We start from the raw sequence: 14,679 nt of genomic DNA, 5'->3' as shown, positions 1-14,679 counted from the left end.
TTTCCGCGATGTATACGCTTTATATAAGCTTAGTAAACAGCATTCGTTTATTTTTTTAGTTTCTTATGCTTTTTTTTAATAAATGAATGTGTATGTCTTGATACTTTTAATTACATTTAATTTTGACTTTTAAAGCCACTCGTTTAAGAATACGTTGCAGTCTGTTGTAAATTTACATCAGACTTATGGAAAAATATAAAATATATATTGAATTGTAACCTAGATGTATCTTTAATTCACGGCACGCTAGTAGGTTCTTTCAAACAAGCATAAGCATATGCTTTTAGTGAAATAGAAAATAAAAATTCCCAAATGGCAACATTGAACACTCCATGTTTATGCGCAGAAGGAAAGAAAAAAGAAATACCCGTCCTTGTAAAATGGCCACTTAATTGACAGATGTTCCATCGTACTGTTGCCAACATAATCAAGACAAACTACTGTTGATGTGCCAGCCATACATGTATTTAAAAGTGGAAAGCAAAGTTTTCCGGTAAGGTAAAAGTTTCATTACGTTAATTCGTGAGGGGCTTTGTCTGTGAATAGGAACAGAGGCATTTTTAGGGATAGGCCTGTTGTCAGTAACACCAAAGCACAGTTAGCCTAATTTAGGTGAAAATGTTGAAGGTATTTCGGCCCCAGGTAATACTGGACACCGGGAACTTTGGATTCTACATGTAGGTTATGTTATTTCGACTAAACTTGTTTAATTAGGTTAACTGTAATCAAGTCAGTTCGGCCATGTGACATGGCTAGCCTTACCTATGTAGGCTAGCCGGGTAATGTTCGTTTCCGGTCCGAACATCCCTACGCGATTTTTTATTATATCTTTCGAATCTTCCTCAAAAAATATTTAGGTAATTATTTATATATAATTCTCGCAAACTAATAGGCTATTTTGCGAAGACTCCAGCCACCTCTGACGTTATAATTTATAATTTATATTTTTCTGGGTAAAACATCAAGACAGAAAATTTCATCCCAATACGTGACCTTCGCAAATGTTTAATAATAGAAAAAAATAATTAATCATATTACGACTTATAAGGTAAGACAATACCAGCCACCCCCCACCCCCCTCCATAGCTAATAAGGCAAAATTGTAACCAGTAAACCCTGTGTTACATTAGGTTGGTATTTTTAGGTTCTTTTAGTGCCCTATCATTTCCTAGCCATTTTTGTATGAAAAACCCAAAATGGTTTTTCATGCAAAAATGGCTAGAAGGAGTCTTCCGAAATGGCTGGCCGGAGTCTTCCGAAAAATTACCAACTAATATTTATCACAATAAAAAATATACATGTAAATGATTGAAGATTTTTTCTAAGTTTCAATTTTGCAAAATGCACTTGGTGGCATTTGAAGGGACATTTGATTCCCCAGGGGCTAGTACCACTCATGGCGAAATGCATTTGACTCCCAGGGCCTAGGACTAAACACGGCAAAATTGTAGATGAATCGCTGTTTGGACTAGTACTAGCCCTCATGTGGAGTTGGAGTTCGGACGGGAAATGAACTTTTACCGGCTAGCCCTATAAGAGTTGATGGTCACCTTAGTAGTCTGGTTAAACTGTTTTAATAATAACAAGAACATAGCTTATGTATCCTATGGCAGTATATCCTGTAGGGGGATAGTGCCGCCAGTGCACCTCACGTGTTACACTGTAGGCATTTGACTTAAGGTCTTTGCAGCGTCCCTTCGGCCCCTAGCTGCAACTTCTTTCATTCCTTTTACTGTACCTCCGTTCATATTCTCTTTCTTCCATCTGACCTCCCACCCTCTCTAACAATTGTTTCAAAGTGCAACCCCCCCATAGCGGGATAGTGCCGACAGTGCACCTCATGCAGTGCACTATAGGCATTACTTAAGGTTCTTTGCAGCATGCCTTCGGCTCCTAGCTGCAACCCCTTTCGTTCCTTTTACTCTACCTCCTTTCATATTCTTTTTTTCCATCTTATTTTCCACCATCTCCTAACAATTTGAATATTCACAGTTCAACTGCTAGGTTTTCCCCCTATTACACCTTTCACACGTTTTTTACTGTCAATTTCAGTTTCAGCGCTGAATGGCCTCATAGCTCCCAGTGCTTGGCCTTTGGCCTAAATTCTAGATTCAATTCAATGCAATTCAAAGTGCAACCGTGAGGTTTTCCTCCTGTCACACCTTTCAAACCTTACTGTCATTTCCCTTTCAGCACTGAATGACCTCATAGGTCCCAGCTCATGACCTTTGGCCTAAATTCTATATTCTGTTCTATTCTATTCTGTGGCAGTATAAAGTGGGCTGCCATTGAGCACTGGGCTTTGGCAAAGGTCAGTACTGTTTTGGATAATAGTGTGTCAAGATAACTTGAGCTGAACACCATCATATTAGGGTTAGTTTTATAATAAACTATAGGTCTCATCTTAGGTACCTTGAGCTGAACACCATCCTATTAGGGTTAGTTTTATAATAAACGATAGGTCTCATCTTAGGTAGCTGGACTGACATAGTCTAGGTAGGCTAGTAGGGGCCAGCTGTGACATGCCTCTCCCCCAGTTTGAGAAGCAGTTTTTACTTTAATACCGGTTCTCAGTATTGGAATTTTTTTTTTTATATTGTCAAGGCTGTCAAAAGTCTATGGCAAATATACTATTATGAAGATATTTAATAACAAGAAATGTTATCATCTTGGACTGTTTCAAAGTTATTTGTTTGTGTTTTGACTTTCATTTGAGGGGGGCCCAAGATCAGGTTTTTTTTTTTTTTTTTTTTTTTTTTCCTGGTGCATTGTGGATAAGGATGGGTAGCATAGCCCATTTTCAGTGTCATGTTAATTTTGTTAGGAAATGTGGGTGTAGGATGAACCATGAGTTTCACCAATTTAATGGGTCTTTGGAGTTTAAGCATTGTTTGAAAATCCAGCTTCAGTTCTGTCTTGGTTCCTTTGGTGAAATACATTGATGCAATCTAACATCCCCATGATACTTCTACAAATTCTGTTTCTGATCAAGTTAAGATATATTGAACATTTTCAAAGTGACACCACACACTGGGTAAGTGAGACTTAGTGTCCCTGGTTTGGTCAGGGAGTCCAGACAGCCAATTAAGGCCCTGACATCCTAGTTTAGCTAAGGTTAGGTGTTGTCATGGTAGGACCCAACCTAATTCATTTAATTTACAGTGCCTTAGGCCAGGCTAGGTGGAGGTCCATGGGGCAAAGTGCCCCCACCCTATATCAGGGCCACAGAAGGACAATACATCCTAATTTAGGTTTGGTATGTTGTTAGGTGCAAACATATTTATTTTAATTTAAAGTGCCATAGGCTACATTAGGTTATAAGACATCCTTCTATTTCACATGCATTGTTTTCTCCTACACCCAAAATCTCAGGTTTCTACTTATGGTCCACCATAATTGTAGGGTATTTTTGGGGGAAGGGGCGAGCATCTGTAAGTCAACTAATTTGCTACCAAAATTGAGTGTCAGAAACATTCAAATCTCACATTCTTAAAGGGGAATCATGTTTTCAATCCCAGATTATAATTATAGCTTGATGTAGGCTGTAAAAAATTTTCAGTAGTGGTAGTTATAAAAGCTGTGTACAAGGGCATATCTTTGGTGCAGTATGACAGTGAAGTATATTTCCAGCAGCCAGGTATGGAAATAGCCTTGGTTTTTAATTTTCTGTAAAAGAAAACTATTGAGATGGCGTTGTCTGTCCATCCACATTTTTTCTGTCCACCCTCAGATCTTAAAAACTACTAAGGCTAGAGGGCAGCAAATTGGTATATTGATTATCCACCCTCCAATCATCAAACAAACCAAATTGCAGCCCTCTAGCCTCAATAGTTTTTATTTTATTTAAGGTTAAAATTAGCCATGATCGTGCATCTGGCACCGCCGAGTCCAGTTCCGGAGGCATTGCCAACACACCTTCACTTGACCGCATCTGGGGAGCAGCTGAGTGCTGCCCAGTCATAGCTGAGAGTTTTGTACCACAGCACATCAAGAGCTTCATACAGCATCATACACTGTACAGAAAACTTAATTGTGCCAAAGTAACTTCTGCACATATTTTACTTGTTTTAATAAGCAAAAGTTTTTGCATTGTAAAACTTGTAAATATATGGGTACTGTACTCTTAAATTATGCTAATTAGCCAGGAAAAAGGTTAGGTAATATTGTTTTCAAATTACGTCATGTGCTTATCCAGTCAATTAACTGTGTATCATACTGAAGGCTGTTTGCATCATCCCTTGTGATGCCCCACCTGTGTCACTGTCAGTCAGATACTTATATCATTTGTTCCTTTTGGCTTCCTGTCACTTATGAGCTGCCCAGCTGCTCTAGTTTTACTATGCTCTTATTCCCAATTTCCATTACATAACATATTCTTTGGATAAGCCCAATGAGAGTCTCGGAATGTGACCATAGTCTCGTTAAACTATTTTGGTGACTGATGAATAGTTGCTTGCTTAGGATTTATTTTTAGATTACAAAATGAACTCAAATCTGCATTCAGGTGTTTATTTTGAAGGTTGCTCTGGTTTAGTAAAAGTTTCTATTGTACTTTTTGCATTTCAGGTACATGTACATGCTGTGGCAGCATATTTGACTGTGTAAGATCCTAGATGAATGGAGTCCAAACTATTTGTTCATGTCTGTTCCCCATTCTAAAGTTTAAGGAAATATGCCCATGTTGACAAAATTTACAGCTGTTACAATGTGAGTATGGTAAATTTGCCTTGAAGTGTACATGGCTTCCAAAAAATCAGCAGTATGAGAAGTCTTGGTAGCAAATGGAGGCAAAACTTTTTTTTTATTTTTTTTTTTTTTTACTGAAATTGGATTTTGTGCATGTCATATGCAAGTTTGGCAGAAAATATTAGTTTCAACAAGCATGTTACGGATGTAAGCTGGAACCATTCCTCTAAGTTTGCAATAGGGTACTGTTTCCAGAAATTTAAGGTCTTGTCATTCACCTCTGGATTAACTTCAACTTTATTTTCCAAATCCATATGGCAAAAAGTTTTCATATTTCAAATCAATAAATGTTTGCAGTACAAGTTACTAGGGATAAGCCTTTAAAATTAAATTTGAAAACTATTAAAGGTAAAAAGGACAAGTACAGTACAATACATGAGGCTAAGTGTTACTGGCATGTAGTTTTAATGTGTTGTGTGTGATTGTGAAGTTATTCCCATGTGTACACTTCATGACAAGAAATCTGCTGCTATTATAGTGCACATTCTTCACAAGTGATAAGTTTACTCTATAGTCAGATACAGTACATTATCGGAAGGAGCTCTGGCTCAGTTAAAACATAAAAATAGTGGTGTTTTAGCAGGCCCTTACACTTTAAGTGGAGGGATAATGATAGTTTGGGGTGGAAAACTAGACCAAAGAAAAATTACCATTGTTGTTAAAAGTTGATGGTTTTGAATGTAGTTAGTACTAGATTGCTAATACCTTTCATATGTATGGTTGTCATTTGTCCGTGATAATTTCTTGAAGGCCTTACAGCAATAGTTAATGCACAAGCTGTTTGTATACAATATTCTGTTGTTTTTCTGGTTTTATAGCCCTCTTTAAGGTACAGCAATTCCCCCATGTATGTAAGGTATGTTACCCTGTGTGGCCTTGGGCCATTCCATCATTTTCAGTTGACCCAATTCTCAAATTTTTAAAAAACTCTAATTTTATATAAGTAACTTACTAAGTAATTACATAGCTAACAGTCTCTATTAATCATCAGCTAAAATTTTGAAATTCGTGGTAGCGATTCCTTTGTTTTGTTTTCTGTTCTCCAGTTCCAGATCTGCAAGCACTGGCAACGGATGCCATGCTTCTTGATTGGTCCAACAAGTTCCTGTGTGCCTTCCCCCCCTCCCCCTTCGGGATGATAAGGGATGTGTTGAACAAGTTCCGCTCCATTTTTCCCAGAATAGTTGAAGTCTGGCACCCACTGGAGCACGGAGGACTAGGTCTTCATTTTCTTGATGAGGGTCTCGATGCGGACTTCTTAACTGCTCACAACGCAAAGCCAATATTGGAACGTGGTTTGGAAGATCTTGTTCTCCCGCCACGAAAGGGATGAGACTGTAGAGGAGAGGCCGACTTCCCACTAAACGAAGGAGAGACCGACTTCCCACTAAACGAAGGAGGGCCCTTAGGATGTCTCGCTGACTTAGACAGGAAGTCCTGGGTCAAATTTTTGTGTAGATGAGACAATGTCATTAACAGTTGTGGGAACAGAAAATCCTTCACCAAGGGGGAGAAAAAAGGAGAGCAGACTTCTGTGCTGTAGTCACTCCTTTGGTGGTATATGAACACCATAACACACTTTTTTAAAACACCCAACGTAAAAAGAGAGGCTAGTTCCCTAGAACTACCTCCAACGCCTTTATCAGCACGAGAGAACACCCAGAGCGTCCGAGAAAAAGTCCTCGGGGAGAGAGGAACAGTCCTGTATTTTCCATGCCAAGGCACCCACCGACCAAGCTAAGAATCTTATTACTTCGAACACCTTGAAGAGGTTTCGAAGATGATCAATCTCTGCTGAAGAAAACATCACTTTAGCTGATGAAAAAGCTGATCTGCAAGAGGAATCAGTCAAGCCAGAGAAGTCCCCCCTGGGAGGAGGCAGCAGCTCCCAGGGAAGGAGCTTCTCCAGTGGCATAGGAAGAATACCTTATATGCGAAAGACGGGCAGGAGGAAAGCTAAAAGAAGCCTTTCCTTGCTCTCTCTTGACCGTGAGCCAAGCATCTACTCCGCTGAGTGCCTTCCCAGCAGAAGTAGAGAGCACCATCTTGGGCAGCCTGGAGTGTTCTGCAGGTTGGTTACTCATCAAGAAGGTGGATGCCGGAGAAGATGGGGCTGCTGGTGAGAAAAAGGCAGGGAAACTCCATAGTAAAAAACAAAGGAGCGCCTCATATGCAGGAGTCGAATCCTCTTCCACATCCTTATTTGACTCCTCTTCATCGGACGACACTGGAGAATGAGGTACATCTGCAGCTAGCTTAGCAGCAGAAGGAGGCTCTTTCAAAAAACCTAAAATGTCATCTAACCTCTGCTGGATGGGAGCCAAAGCTGGGTCCATTACTGAAAAAAAAAAGTCTGAAGTCCAGGGTTTGGAGCCGACAAGACGAGTTGGTGCCTAGCACTTAGAGGAGAGAATTACACTCTCAGGCACTAATGGGCGCTCAGAAATCTCCGAAAGAACAGGCGCTAATGGGCTCTCAGAAGCTACTTGGGCATTGGGAAGTCACTGGGCACTTAGGCGCTACTGGGCACTCTGACGTTACCAACACGTCAGGCGCTAATGGGCACTCAGACACTGTAGCATCCATAGGTGATGCAGAATGGTTGCATCTATGCACCGAAGACGAGCGCTTAGGCACCAAAACTTGTCGTTTTGAATCTGTGCAAACTAGAGGAAAATGTTTGGGACTGTCCCAAAAGCTGCATGAAGGCTCCTCGAGCGTCGTAGCGCGAGACTTCTTACTGGGCACCTGAAGGGTGCGGGATACATCCATTGCTGGCCTTTTCAATGGCCTAGATTTATCACTCTTGCGCCATTGGCGCCTGGCATCAGGGCTAGGTGCCTCTGAACTTGAAGAAAGACGATGCACCTCCAAAAAGACACCTTTCCAATGGCTGTCTCTTGTGCCCTGGGACTTTGCAACAGGGGCAGCTGAGGGGCTGACTACCAATTGGCAGACCCCACCGACCTCCCTTGGTCTTCTGGTATGGCTTCTCCCAGGCTCAGGGGAGTGTGCCAGGGACCTTTTCCTAGGAGAGGCGGCAGGATGGGCAGCTAGCTCCTCCACTAACACTCACTTGCACTGGAAACACCACCTTATTAACTTCATCCATTAGGACCCGAATCAAAGACCCCAATTGGGCCATAGAATTCACAGCTCAAACTTACGGTCAAATCTTGACTCTAGGTTGGCATTGGCATTGGGGTCAGAAGTGTGGGAGCTGGGTGAAGGATCAGGTGGTACAGCAGGAGAATTGGGAATAGGGGATAATACAGAAGCAGAAATAATAGGTACATCATTAGTGACAAAAGACCCAGCAGATTCCTGGCTAACTATGTCCTTATTGTCATTCATAAGAGATGCCTTTCTCTTCCTATCCCTCTCTAACGTAGATAGATGAGAACTTAAAGTTTTCCACTGTTTAGGGTCCCAAACTCTGCATTCCTCAGATGTTAAAGTTAAAGAACAAACTTGACCCCTGCAATCAGTGCAAATGGTATGAGAGTTATATTTCGCTGAAGTTAACCTCGTATTGCGGCCTTTGCTGCAATAACGAGTGGAAGACGTACTTGCATCAGACACCATCAGACAAGTCGGCAACCAAAAGACAAAGTACAGTGAGGAAAAAATTGTCAAATATTGAAAGAACTAAGGTCTTAAGAAAAAACATAACTCAAAATAATTACCAAAAGGCTGTCAAGTAAATACGTCATACGCAATGGGATAACAGTGAGTTACCTACAAATTTCTACCATACAAGCATCCTCATTGCCTAAGACCTCAGTTTGGTTGAGAAACTAGAGGTTACCTTGTTACCTGTAGCTTTTTATGGAATTTTAGAATTGGCAGCAGCCTTTAGTATAACCAGACACATGTGTGACCTAGTACACCTTTTAAGCATTGGCAGCAGCCTTTAACATAAACAAACACGTGTGACCTAGTACTCCTTTAAGCATTGCCATTCATGTATTTGTTTCCTGAGTTTTGTTGGTGTCTCGAGCAGTGCTAATGCTAAGGAAATTATTCTTCTTTATTACTTTACAAAAGACACAATGTTTATTTCCCATAGACTGCCTAAACTGTATAGATCATCTGTAATAGAAAACAAAGTAAGGTTTAGTATCAAGTAAAGATGAAGAAATGTAGTTAAATGTCTGTATATATTCTTTTAAGTTTTAGAAATGTGATGTCATTCATGGCTATTCCCTCTTAGGGAGGAATGAAACTGGCATTATAAACAAAACTGAGAATGAGAACAGTGGGGCCATTATACTCACTCTGAGAAAAAATGATGCTGAATTCTCTCTTCCATTATCTAACTACTGTATTCTTTTTTGGTTTAGGTAGAAGAGTAACAAGATGGTTTGGGTATTATATGAATGGAGATTGGTTGAACCTTTTATTACAGTATTTGGTGTTAGAGATGTCTTCATACTAATCTTGCCTTAAGTGATTAATATTCAAATAGGTATTAGCAGAAAATGTAAAGTTCAGGTCAGAACATGAGTTACTTAAGGAAGACAATTTTTGGTAATTATTTTGTTTTATGGAGTTGTCCAAATTACAACAATGAATTTATAGGTGTCATTTCTGTCATTACAGGTTACATGAAGACTCCAGTATGCTGTACAGGTTATATGAAGAATCCAGCATGCTGCACTGTTCATTATTGTCATCAGCGACTTTGAAGTTACCGTCTGTGGCTCATTAATGCATAGAACAAAAATTGATTGATAAATGACTTGTGCATTAGGCTATGGATTGAATTTTGCTTTGTCTTCCAGTGCAGTGAACTTTATGAAAACAACTAAAGGGCTATGCTGCTTGGAGAAGTAAAGGGACATTGCTTATTTGTTGTACAAATGCGCCACAAGCACACATTGTTCTCTTACGCTAAGAGATTGAATCCAAAGCTTTCCTTAAAATCAGGTGGTCGCTATTGTAGTACATAAAGTATTTTAGCAAGACCATTGTGTCACATTGCTAGACTCATCAGCCTTTGTTCTTGAATAAGAATTGTAAAAGGAACAAAGTAGTCAGAGAAGTTAGACAGCTAAGTGGGAAGAGTCCAGAGTGAACTGATAAGTACAAGGCATCTGGGGCTGAAAAGATGCCAAAGAGAATCTGTTATGCAGTGTGGCCAGTTCTAAACCTGCAGTTGGGATTTACTTCAGATCATTTCTAAGATCACAAGTTTGTGTATCCTATAAATGTTTACTTTGGGATAATTTCCACATTGTCGGTATTTTACACATCATCTGTCACATTTTTACATCAGGTTTTCTTCAGGAGGTTAGATGTCAGAAGAGTTTTCTCCATTTTTTAATACTTTGTGCATTGGCTGCCTAAATTGCCCTGTTGTTTTGTCTTCTGTCTCCCATCTTGCAGAAGGTGGTCCTAACATAAGACCACTTTCCCTGATTCAGCTGTTAACACCAGGTCATCTACTTAAAAGAACTCCTGGGGCCTCCCTTGCTTCATTTCTCTGAATTCACATACTATATGACTATGATTAATGATGATGGGATCTGTGATGGACACCAACATTTACCTCAAATGTCTGCCACAATATTTACCTATATCTTCAGATGATAAAGTATCATTGCCAACTTAATGAGTCTTTCTTGTGCCCCTTGCCTTTTGAAATGCCCCATCTGATGCTTTCTTTAGAGGTACTAATAACTGCATGATTCTTCAAATGGAGTTGTTAATTTTAACAGGTGGCCACCACCACCCCCCTTACATTAGTTCAATGCCTCAGCCGCCCTCCTTTTCTGTATTTTGCTTAGTACAGTAAGGAGTTGCATGAACCCTTACACATAACTGGTGTAATCTCTCTCTCTCTCTCTCTCTCTCTCTCTCTCTCTCTCTCTCTCTCTTACTAAACCAATGTTATTAAAAGGAAATTCTGTTAATTTTAGGCAGACACTAAGTTTTGTCATTCATTTAGCCTGCTTTCAGTATTTTGGTTGTGTTTTTGATATATACATAGTATAAACTGGTGGGCACATTATTTACACTGTATAATGGTTATACATTATATTCACCCCCCCCCCCTTTGTCTCCTTTCATGGTTGTAGTATATCTAACCTCAGGTGGTCTTGTGAGTAGCCTCTTTTAATTGCTAACATAGAACAGATGTGGCACTTTACTAGACAGTGTACAAGTTAGCCCCTTCTTAATGGCGTAATCCATGCTGTACTTTTTGTTTCTGAAATTTCTTCTTTTATAGCCAGTTTATTTTTATCTTTAGTTCCTCATCAGTTCTGAGATATAAATTCAGATACAGTATATGTTTTTTTATGAACTTTCCTAGTCCTGAGTTAGTCAGATTTTCATACCAGCTTCATACCAACCTCTTCCTCGCACATCCATCTTGTCTAAATAATGTAAAGCAGCCTCATCATTACATACATTACAGACTATGCTCCAAGTTTATGTACAGTATGAAGAGAGTTCCCATGCAATGTATAGTACACTGCCTACTGCAATTAAGCCATTCTGGATCTCTCTCTCTCTCTCTCTCTCTCTCTCTCTCTCTCTCTCTGATCTATCTCTCTCATTCTGATCAAATCAAATTCATGAATTGCTGAATTATCACTTATGTTTGTCATTTCCACAGTCCAAGTGCTTATATTCCTGTATGTTTAGAGACCATACTGTCACATTAATCCTTGGAATGCTAAATACAGATATTGTATGTTCATCTTGCTTTTTCAAATATTTTAAAAAGTTTAAAATATTTTCACACTGGCATTAGTCACCTTGCTTAACCAATCATCCTCTGTAACATAGACAGTTTCTCTTCATATCTGTGTAGGTAATTTTGTTTCCTGTTTGTCCTTTCAGGCTGCTTGCTTTTATAAAATGTTCATGGCTCCTGTTAATTCTTCCTGAACTTTAGGCCTCCTTTTTGGCTTTTGTTAGCAACATTACATTTTTTGGGGCCATTTATGCTTTGCATTACATTGCAGATCTCGAGTTGCTGCTGACTTAGTTCTGTTACTGCTCGTTGGACTTTTCAGCTTATTCTTTATTTTCTCAACTTTCAACTTTTTCATCTGTCCTGTAACTTCTCTATCATCCTCCATCAATCTCTTGTGTTAGACTCTTTCATCCTGCTTTACCATATTAACAATTCTTTTGACTATACACGTACGTAATTAGCCTCTTCCATTGAATTTTGGATTATGGGTCTCAGCTTCTTTGATATTTTTCTATCTTGATTATCTCATTCAACCTGAAATCTTCACACTTCATGAATATTTGACCCTGAATAGATCTGTAATCTGCTTTGTAACTCCATTATTTCTCTTATGAAAAGAAGTCTTTCACTAAATCGTATGCCTCCAACATTATCTGTAATCTTCATTCCATTCACAGTGCTTTTCCTGAATGGGTAAGCTCCTTCCTAGTAAGATGAGTTTTTTAACTTCATTCTCATTACTCTATCCATTAACTTCACAGTGCATTGTGTCTCCAACACTACCACAAGTTCCTCCATCCAACATTAATGAGATGACTATTCCCAGTTCAGCTTTTTTTCATCATCATCATCATCATTGTCACCACCAGCGCTGCATGACCCAAAGGGCCTCTGTGAAATTCTGCCACTTGTCTTCATGTGCTTTGGGTTCCACAAATTTACATTTATCTCCAGCCTCCAGTCACCAAATAGGGCTGGGGTCTTGAAACTTTTGGTGCCCGAGACCAGCCGACACTATCATACAGTGCTCCCAGGGACTGTGCAAAGGACATGTCCAAGCCATATCCATTTCCTTTTCATCATTTAATCTACATACTATGGAACTCCAATAATTTTCATGTCATTTCTAACTATCTTGCTATCTTACTCCGATTATTCTTCATAAAGCTTCTTTCTCTAAACAGCAAAATTTTTTCCAGTGGTCAGATTGTACTAGTCTAGTGTACCCTTTGCACCAGCAAATTTTATTTTTCTCATCTTTATTTTCCTGCCCATAACGTGATAAATTTTTATCACACCAGTCTGGAAGTATAACCTGTCATCAAACTTCAATCTTCATTTCACCCTCTCTCACTTTTATGGTCAAATCATCTGCATCAAGTTGGCGCTCTTATTTTCTTTGGAGCGTACATCACTTTCACGAGTAGGTTGGCTTTGGTGCTCCTTAATTATACAATGTGTATTTACCCCTACCCCAGACCAGTTGCAAGTTTCTCTGACTTTTGTACATTCACTTGCTATTTTGAGATATTCCCTTCTGCCTTAGGCACAAATACACAATTACTCTTTGACAAAGACCTGTAGAGGATTAGTCAGTCCCACATGAAGCCGAATTAGAAAAGCAAACATATTACTACGTGTTCCCTCTTTTTGTTTTTTTGTCTGGCAATAAATTAGTTTATCTTCTCTCTGACTACAAACTTTCTTCAGTATTGATTGCTGCAAAGGAACTAGGTACTGGTGTGTACAGCTGAGTAATGTTGACTTGTCTTCCAGACAAAAGCCTCCAAGAACTTTCAACTTTTACGTAGTGGCTTGAATTGATGGCCTCCATTATACAGCCAGGGATTTCGAACTATGGTTCTGTGCATGGTCATTTAGAATACTCTTTACTTCAGCAACCGACATCCATTCTCATTCTTAGTGTTATGCATTAAGGTACTGTATTTATCTTGCATTTTGAAGAGCATCAAGGTAGTTGGTCAGTTAGAGTGGGTGTTGCTCGAGTAGATTCCAAAAGTTTTTTACTCGCTACAAATTAAGTTTTGAACTAGTCTCCATAATACCATTGATTTTGATTCTCACCAAGTACCCGAGTGACTGTAAAGCTAGTTTGAAGTGCACAGTCATAATTTATTAACTTTTAAACTGGTTTGAAGTGCAATGTTCTAATTTTTTAAGTTTGTTTTTGAAGTGTTTTGGTGAATTTTATTTTCCGTCTCATGCTCCCTTAGTTTTGCATTGTTTAGAACATGGACATTGTTTCATCAAAACTTGCTGTTCAAGTCCTTGGCATTTTAGTGTAATGCCTAAGAATTGTGAGATTGTGAACAGTGGTAATGAGAATCAAATACACTTTACAGATTTTAACTAGGGATGTGCAGGACTGTGTTGGTGTTGTACTATGGTGAGCACAGTTTTTTCATTGGTTATATGGTTCCTAGTCCAAAAATTTATAGGGACTCCATGACTGCAGAAAGCAGCAGAGAACAAGAGGTCCACTTAACTAGACTGGTTTTATTGTCTGATCTTGTCCCTCAATTATACATAGCATGTACAAGCACACATCTCTGTATCTGAATGTAGCAGTAGTGTGTTCAATATTCAGGGGTTCTTCCACAGCTATGTATAGCCATGGACATTGCTTGTGATGTTGCCTTGAGGATTTGCATCATAGGTCTAGTCACTAAGAAAGATTCGTCTTCCTTTTCGTATGATGGTAGGCATTGTTTTGGATGAGTGGCCTGTGTTCCCCACCGACTTGCTAAACATGTAATTGGTAGACTGGAGAAGGTGTCTTAACCAGCAAAGGCCCATTTTATGTGAAAGTAGTTTTGAAAATGTAGGCAGGTGTCTTCCATGTCAAGGGCTACAATTTAGCCCCACCTTTTTGGTAATCTTCCTTTTCTTGGAGATGTTTCCCTCTGATAGAATTAAGTTTCTGTACCATAAGTTCAGTATTTAAGAGTTTAAAGCTCTTTGGCATGTCTTCAGTAGGTTTTAAGGCTTGCTGCAGAGAGACAGCTGTGCAGATACTTTAGCTGTCCTGTTTACTGCTGAGGTGTGTCTTAGTGTTCGGATTATGTTCGATAGGTCAAGAAAAATATATTGACTCCAAGCAAGTGCTTTATCTAGCCTAAACACAGTGCTGTTGAGTGTAAGACAGTTCAGGATGTTTTTGCATTGTCATTCCAACAAAACCACCACCTTGGCACTCTTTACTTGAA

General features: G+C 39.3%; 1 long non-coding RNA gene across 1 annotated transcript; it reads left to right on the top strand.

The window, feature by feature from the left end:
• Window positions 1-337: 337 nt before the first annotated feature.
• On the top strand, window positions 338-13,592 carry LOC136828851 (uncharacterized). Its single transcript, XR_010850240.1, has 3 exons — window positions 338-493; window positions 4,567-4,707; window positions 9,349-13,592. It is a non-coding gene; the product is annotated as an uncharacterized lncRNA (long non-coding RNA).
• Window positions 13,593-14,679: the final 1,087 nt, after the last annotated feature.

The sequence above is a fragment of the Macrobrachium rosenbergii genome, chromosome 43, assembly GCF_040412425.1.
Source record: "Macrobrachium rosenbergii isolate ZJJX-2024 chromosome 43, ASM4041242v1, whole genome shotgun sequence".
Classification (NCBI taxonomy): domain Eukaryota; kingdom Metazoa; phylum Arthropoda; class Malacostraca; order Decapoda; family Palaemonidae; genus Macrobrachium; species Macrobrachium rosenbergii.
Note: the sequence above shows the minus strand (reverse complement) of the source record. Positions and strands in the feature narration are given on the sequence as shown.